The 8133-nt window shown below is 38.7% G+C and overlaps 1 protein-coding gene across 26 annotated transcripts in view; it reads right to left on the bottom strand.

Moving 5' to 3' along the window:
• Positions 1–8133, bottom strand: part of NRG4 (neuregulin 4) — a 156043-nt gene that overhangs the window by 140019 nt on the left and 7891 nt on the right. For 13 of the 26 annotated variants that reach the window (XR_014148140.1, XR_014148137.1, XR_014148139.1 and 10 more), the window contains one exon: positions 7534–7618. The exons of 9 other annotated variants lie outside the window; for them this stretch is intronic. The gene's annotated coding sequence lies outside the window, so the exon portion shown is untranslated. 4 more of the 26 variants (XM_081829657.1, XM_081829648.1, XM_081829642.1 and 1 more) reach the window with 2 other exon arrangements.

Here is an 8133-nt window from a genome sequence, read left to right as displayed (position 1 = left end):
AATAGAGCTACCATACGATCTAGCAATTGCACTACTGGGTATTTACCCCAAAGATACAAAAGTAGGGATCCGAAGGGGTACGTGCACCCCGATGTTTATAGCAGCAATGTCCACAATAGCCAAACTGTGGAAAGAGCCAAGATGTCCATCGACAGATGACTGGATAAAGAAGATGTGGTGTATATATACAATGGAATATTATGCAGCCATCAAAAAGAATGAAATCTTGCCATTTGCAACGAGGTGGCTGGAACTGGAGGGTATTTTGCTGAGCGAAATAAGTCAATCAGAGAAAGACATGTATCATATGACCTCAGTGATATGAGGAATTCTTAATCTCAGGAAACAAACTGAGGGTTGCTGGAGTGGTGGCGGGTGGGAGGGATGGGATGGCTGGGTGATAGACATTGGGGAGGGTCTATGCTATGGTGAGCACTGTGAAGTGTGCAAGACTGTTGAATCACAGATCTGTATCTTGAAGCAAATAATACATATGTTAAAAAACAAAACAAGAAGATAGCAGGAGGGAAAGAATCAAGGGGGGAAATCGGAGGGGGAGATGAACCATGAGAGACAATGGACTCTGAAAAACAATCTGAGGGTTCTAGAGTGGAAGGGGGTGGGAGGATGGGTTAACCTGTTGATGGGTATTAAAGAGGGCACGTTCTGCATGGAGCACTGGGTGTTATGCACAAACAATGAATCATGGAACACTACATCAAAAACTAATGATGTAATGTATGGTGATTAACATAACAATTTTTAAAAAAGGTGTTTCTTAATTATATTAAAAGTGCAATGCTGAGATATGCCAATGTTCTCTTCCAAAGAGTAAAAAAAAAAAAAAATGCAATCTGGGCCACATATTGAGCAGATGCCTGAACATAGTAACACTTCAAAAGTTTAAAAAAGATTCTCTTCATATAGCCATTACTTACTAGTAAGACATCATGACTAAAAATGAACAAAAACTATCCTTGACATTGTAGTACAGAAAAGAGATATACTGTAACTGTTAAGGACATTTTGGGTTATAGGGAACCCAGTTGACAATAGCATATAGAAACATGGATTCATTTTTCACACAAGACAAAAACTCTTGAACTCAGTGATTGCTAAGGTTGGGTTAGCAATCAATAATGCCATCAATATCTTCAATACTCTTGCTCCACCATCCTAACATATTAACTTTTTGCATTCGTATTTGTTGTCTAATACTTCCAAGATGATCACTGCAGCTCCAAACATCATATCCAAGGCAAAGCAAGAAAAGGGCTTAACCCCAGCCCTGTCTGGGCCCCTTATTTAGAAAAATGGAAAGCTTTCCATGAAGTCCCCCAGCAGATTTATAGACTGAAATCTGGAACTGTAGTGCATGGCTACTGCAGCAGTAAGAAAGATTCAAAAACCAAATATTCAACTTTCTAATTTTTATGGTACAGGTAAGGAATGGATATGGGCTGGCCACCAACAATGTCTGCCAGTCCTCAACTCAATATGCACACACACACCTCTTACACATATATGTTAAACAGAAAAGACCATTTTCTCAAGGAAGACAACCCCACTATTTCATCCAAATACCCCATGAAATAGGATCTCTGGGTGACTTTCTATGTGTTCTATGTAGTACAAATATGGCAACTCTTATTGCTATATCTGACCATGTGTATTGCTAAAACATAACCTGTCTCTAAACCACTCCCTTCCTATATATATTTATAAAATAGTGAAAAAGAAAGAACAGAGTGACCTCAATAAAAATTCCATTAAGAAAGGGGATAATAGGAAGCACACAGCGGTCAACAGTTCACAATCCATATCAAATCTTATTGGTCAGAAACCACAGATTCTTTGTCAGGCAATAAGGTAAACTCCTTGACTAGTCAGTCTGGCAGCTGTTAAAGTCTCTAGAGTATCTGCTTTGTCACTGACCTGTATAACCATATCTAAGGTCGATTTTTAAGTGGATGCCCTTCTCAGGGGTTCCACAGCTTTTGTGGTCTACTTCATATTGGTTTGCCTTAGGGAAGAAGGTACAAGAACTGCTTAGAAGGTAAAAACAATCACAATTTATTGCCAGCTTCCCTCAAATTCCCTCAAAAACACATCAAGCCTCTGGTCTATTTTCTTCAGATCAGTTCCTGTGAGTAAAACATTTCTAGAAATAATTTTTAGGCCTGGAGATTTTCATCTCTTAGCTACTGACCCCTGAACTCTCATAAAAGATTTGAAGCAATTCTAGAAATAGTCTTAGGTGAGGAGGTACTGCCCTTAATCCCTACAAAATTCCAAAATATGGGACTCTTTGTCAATTTAGAGTGTGAGCTAAAAGAATACCTCTATACCTAAGCTGTATTCTGTTGCCCTTTCTGCTCTCATGCTGAGGAACACTAATTTGAGTTCACCCCCTTATCTAGGATTCTTCTGAAAAGCCACAAAAAGTAACCAACACATGAAAATATTCTAAATTTTTCCTAACACTGCAGCTTCAGTTTGCACACAGTCAGCCTTCCAAGAAACAGCAGGCACAGGTTAATCAAAAGCTTTGCTATCATATAACAAAGGTTACAACTCCCCCGGCCCCTTATTTTTCCCCATAATAAGCCTGGAGGTAGGCAGTCCAAGGTTGGATGTACTGTCCAACAATGTTCCAAACTCTCTCGATCCATCTCCTCCATGGTCCTCAGTTTGTTTGGAATCACATTTTCAGCCTCATACTTGTCATCTCATGGTTGCAAGATGACTGTTAGTCTCCCAGCTTCGTGTCCGCATTTAAGGCACAAAGAAAGTGGAAAGAGGAGAGTACCAGCCACCTATGGTCTTTTTATCAGGAAAACAAAAACCTTCCCTAAAGTCAACAGACTTGTCTTCAGAATCACTGGCAAAAGAAAATGGGATTGTTATGACTGGCTTTAATTAGGGTTTTTTGCTTAAAGCTGGGCACATTGACGCCCCTAAGAAAATGAAGGTGAGCAACAGGGAATGGGTATTAGTAAGGTCACTAAAAATACCCACCACACAAAGATATTTATAGTTATAAGAGAACATTTAACAAATAGAAACCAATCTCTATTTGGTGAAATTTCAGGCAATGTAACAGAAGTGAGGGGAGAAAGCCCTTCAGGCAGTTCTACAAAAATACATCTTAGGTATAGAGATCCCTACTCATCCTACTTAGGAGTCCATCCATGAAATTAGCACCCTTTTGCAACTCTGCTTTTCAAGACTTTCCCTTCCTTCAATTCTGTACCCACAGATTCTCTAAATACCCATGTTTATTAACAACTGTTTCTATGGCAGCAGAGCCCCTGGTGGTGGGGGACAGGGGTGGAGGCTATTTATAAGTTAAGGACTGACAGTACAATGCCAATAGCAGCTATTATTGATGATATCCTTGAGGAATTTCTGAAATAGACAAATTGGGGGGGGGGAGGGGAAACAAGAAATATTCATGGTGCCTGTTGTTCACCAAGAAACCTCTTGATTAGGGGCGCCTGGGGGGCTCAGTTGGTTAAGCAACTGCCTTCGGCTCAGGTCATGATCCTGGAGTCCCGGGATCGAGTCCCGCATCGGGCTCCCTGCTCAGCAAGGAGCCTGCTTCTCCCTCTGACCCTCCCCCCTCTCATGTACTCTCTCTCATTCTCGCTCTCTCAAATAAATAAATAAATCTTTAAAAAAAAAAATTCCATTTTAAGAAACCTCTTGATTAGAATTTGATTTCTCATCTAGGTTCACAACCTGAAAGAAAATACATTGATCATCCTGGTATGACTGGTTTATGTAACAGTTTTATCTCATTGTAAATTAATAAATTTGCATTCTGGCTTTACATATTCGGCTGATGAGATTGTTAGGCTAATTTAATCCTCTCTGGGACACTTAATGACTAGACCAGGTTTCTAAGACCACAAAACTGAGTCAAATCCCGGGAAATTCACTAACTAAGGTTGTATCACCCAATGTGGTCTTATTTGAATAACAGCAACTGGCCTAACCAAGTCAACAGCCCTTCACATCACTAAGTATATTGGCATGAACTTCTTTAAGACATTTATAATAGCAATAAGTCAATTTTCATTTTATGTAGCAGTACACAAAAGCCACTTTTGACATAAACTGTGCACCACCTACAATATACTCAAGTCACCGACAGTTCAAAGAATAATAGTTTCCAAGCAACCTACAACTCACAATTTTTATATATAAAAAGGTATGTAGTATAGGGGGCAAAAGCAGGAGCCAGAAAGTTGGAATGCAAATCCCAGTTCCACATTGGAACACTGCACCACAGAATAAGTGTGTGACATTGGATAAAAATCTTTGCATCCAGCTTCCTCACCTATACAAGAGAGCTTGGGACAGAATAATAGTGCCTACTTCAAAGAGTTGTCTGCATATAAAGTGAATCTATACACGTAAAGCGCCTGGCAATAAGAAGCCCTCAATGAACGTTAGCTATCATTACTCTTAACAGGAAAACTATTTAGGTTTCCTGTTAAGGTTGCATTTTATGCAAACAGGAAATGAATTGATAATAAAGATTCATTTTATATGCAAAATATGAAATAACACAAATTCCCCCAAATTAATAACTCATCAAGAGTCACAGTTTTGAAGCTGGCTGGTGAGTGATTTAAAAAACTCTTTTAAGCTACTGCCACATAGCAATAGCAAACTTTCCATTCTTTGCTGCCAGGAATAGTCTTGAATTATGCAGGTCTCCTACAAAATGCTACAGCTCTACACAGAGATGTAAAGAAGATAAAAATCATAGCTTTCCAACCCTACTGACCCCTTAGTGTTGTCCCTGGCACCTTGGTCTTCCTAGAGGCCTATGTCCTTGAGGACCAGACACTCTACAATCAACATCCACATTTAAGTCTCTGAACACTGTTCTAGGAAAACTCTTCTTGAAATAAAGGGTCAGTCAGCCTGGTGACTTTTTGCATATGTGTGCCCTTCTCAGTCCTGGAGTAATTACCATCCCCTCCAGTTTTCCTCTACTACATAACTGGTTATCTTTAATATTTTCTTGCTCATAATGAAATATCTTAATGGCCCTGATTTTCCTCTAATGTGTCTTTTCTCTTCATCTGTTTTAGTCAGTCACCTCCATCAGCACATCTTTTTTCCCTTTTGCTTCCAACTATCACAGCTTCACACTCAACCCCCCTCAAACCCAACCACACTCACTCCACACCCAATTCTTCAAATTCTCAAGCCATTCTTTACCCTCCACCCCCACCCCCACCTACTAGAGAGTCCATTTCTTTGAGGATAAACTCCTTTTATCCTCTGCAGTTCACTCTTCATAAAAATCTGGTTTTCCCTTAAGTCACAAGTTGCCTTTTCCAATATAACTATTTAGTCCTTACTTTCCTCACTTTCTCTCAATCCATAGAAATAAGTGAGAAACAGCCTTTTCTTTGTTCCTAAATGCCATTTTCAGATTATCACACCGTGGTCCACTTATTGTTTGAAATCTGCACCTTATCATACATTTCAGAAAGCAGCCCTCAACAATCCTGAAAACAGTCATCTTTAAATTTCCCATCCTTCTCTTGAGTCTTGGTAGAGGTGATTCATTAAGAGTCCATAATTCAATTTCTGTCGGTGTTAACATATATGTATTTGGAGAGTTGTTTTTTTTTTTTTTTTAAAGATTTTATTTATTTACTTGACAGAGACAGTGAGAGTAGGAACACAAGCAGGGGGAGTGGGAGAGGGAGAAGCAGGCTTCCTGCTGAGCAGGGAGCCCAATGCAGGGCTCGATCCCAGGACCCTGGGATCATGACCTGACCCAAAGGCAGATGCTTAAAGACTGAGCCACCCAGGCACCCCATATTTGGAGAGTATTACACGAAACAGAAAAATTAAACATGTTAATGATGGTCACACAGTCAACAATGGAACTGAATAAAATACATGACTATTTCTGGGCTCATAAAATACCTTTATAATTTTCTGTAATATTCCTAAAGTCAGTTCTGTAAGTTTAAATATTCTATCATTAGAAATATACCATGTTAGCTACTGCCTTAGACAAAAATCACTATGTGTTTTTCAAAATAAATAACGGCACCATAAAATTAGTTGGATGTGTAAGCGGGTATATAAGCTATTCTTGGCAGATGATCAGGCTACTTAGACCTTTTAGAAAGTGGATTCTACAACTTCCTGATGTAAATCATTCTAATATTAAACATCCTTAATTTCAAAATCTTTGATTTTTCCTTTTTTAAATTCAATTAGCCAACATATAGTACATCATTAGTTTCAGATGTAATGTTCATCAGTTGCGTATAACACCCAGTGCTCATTACATCACATGCCCTCCTTAATGCCCATCACCCAGTTACCCCATCCCCCACCCACCTCCCCTCCAGCAACCCTCAGTTTGTTTCCAATGTTATGAGTCTCTCATGGTTTGTCTCCCTCTCTGGTTACTTCCCATTCAGTTTTCCCTCTCTTACCTTATTATCCTGTGCACTGCTTCTTATATTCTACATATGAGTGAAACCATATAATTGTCTTTCTCTGACTTATTTCACTCAGGATAATATACTCCCAATATCATCCACATCAATATAAATGGTAAATATTCATCCTTTCTGCTGGCTGAGTAATATTCCTTTGTATGTGTGTGTACACATACAAACATGTGTGTATATATATATACATACATACACACACATACCACATCTTTATCCATTCACCTGTCGATGGGCATTTTGGCTCTTTCCACAGTATGGCTATTGTGGACATTGCTGCTATAAACATTGGGGTGCAGTGCCCCTTCAGATCACTACATTTGTATCTTTGGGGTAAATACCTAGTAGTGCAATTGCTGGGTCATAGGGTAGCTTTATTTTTAACTTCTTGAAGAACCACCATACTGGCTTCCGAGTGGCTGTACCAGCTTGCATTCCCACCAACAGTATAGGAGGGTTCCCCTTTCTCTGCATTCTCACCAACATGTTGTTGTTTCCTGTGTTGTTAATTTTAGCCATTCTGACTGGTGGGAGGTGGTATCTCATTGTGGTTTTGAAAACCTTTTTCTAATGTAAATTTATCCTGCTGCATTTCCCCTCTGGAGATGGGAAAAGGATAGGCACCATTCTCAGTATGACAATATCTTACCTACTTGAAAAGCATTATCACCTCTTAGCCTTTGCTTTTCTAAGTTCAACAACTTGGACTATTTTCCAGACTCCGACTATTCTCCAAAACTTTCTTCTTAACCTTCTTTAGCTCTATTCATATTGTTTTTAAATCATGAAGACCAGAGTTAGATTTAACCAGATTACAGAACTTTGTTGTTTTTAATGTTTTTATGGTTCTACAGGCTTCTCAAATATTAGAGTTTACAACCAAACTTCTATAAATTAAGTTACAGAACTTTATATACTGTGGCATCTACCTTATCGTCTCTTAGTTAAATTAAATCCATGATCTATGGTTATAGTTGACAAATTATGGCTACATATATGGCCCCAAAACATTAGAGAGAATTAATTAACAAATACTTACCTGATTTGTCCTTGGGTAAAAGGTTTTTCTCCTAGATTGCAGAGTAGAAACTGGCTCTGACTTACAGTTACCTCTATTTCCTCTGCTTTGATAGAAATTATGGTAGCCATAAAGCAAAATAAAAATGGAAAATATTTTACATAACAATTTTAGTAGCACATGAAGAGAAGGAAAGTAGAATGTTTACAAATTTCATATGAGCTTTTTCTTTACTTGGTGATACTCCTGAGGACTTCATAATAAGCAGCAGAAATCTTACTTTGTTAATGTTTAATTTCTCCTCCTTCCCTTTTTTTTTTTTTTTTTAGCTCCAGGAAAACTATTTATTGTTAAATATTGTTAACTTATTGTTAAAAACTAAAAGCTGGATTAAGAGGGAAATGGAATTTTATTAAAAGAGTACTGGGGTGCCTAGGTGGCCCAGTTGGTTAAGCATCCGACTCTCGATTTCAGCTCAGGTCATGATCTCGGGGTCGTAGAATTGAGCCCCACATGGGGCTCATGCTCAGCACAGAGTCTGCTTGTCCCTCTGCCTCCTCCCTCCAGTCACATGCTTTGTCTCTCTCCCCCTCCCTGAAAAAAGAAAAAAAAAAAAAAAAA

The sequence above is a fragment of the Leptonychotes weddellii genome, chromosome 9 (assembly GCF_054177405.1).
Source record: "Leptonychotes weddellii isolate Sample4059 chromosome 9, ASM5417740v2, whole genome shotgun sequence".
Taxonomy (NCBI): domain Eukaryota; kingdom Metazoa; phylum Chordata; class Mammalia; order Carnivora; family Phocidae; genus Leptonychotes; species Leptonychotes weddellii.
The sequence above is the reverse complement of the archived record's forward strand: the minus strand, read 5'-3'. Positions and strand labels throughout refer to the sequence as shown.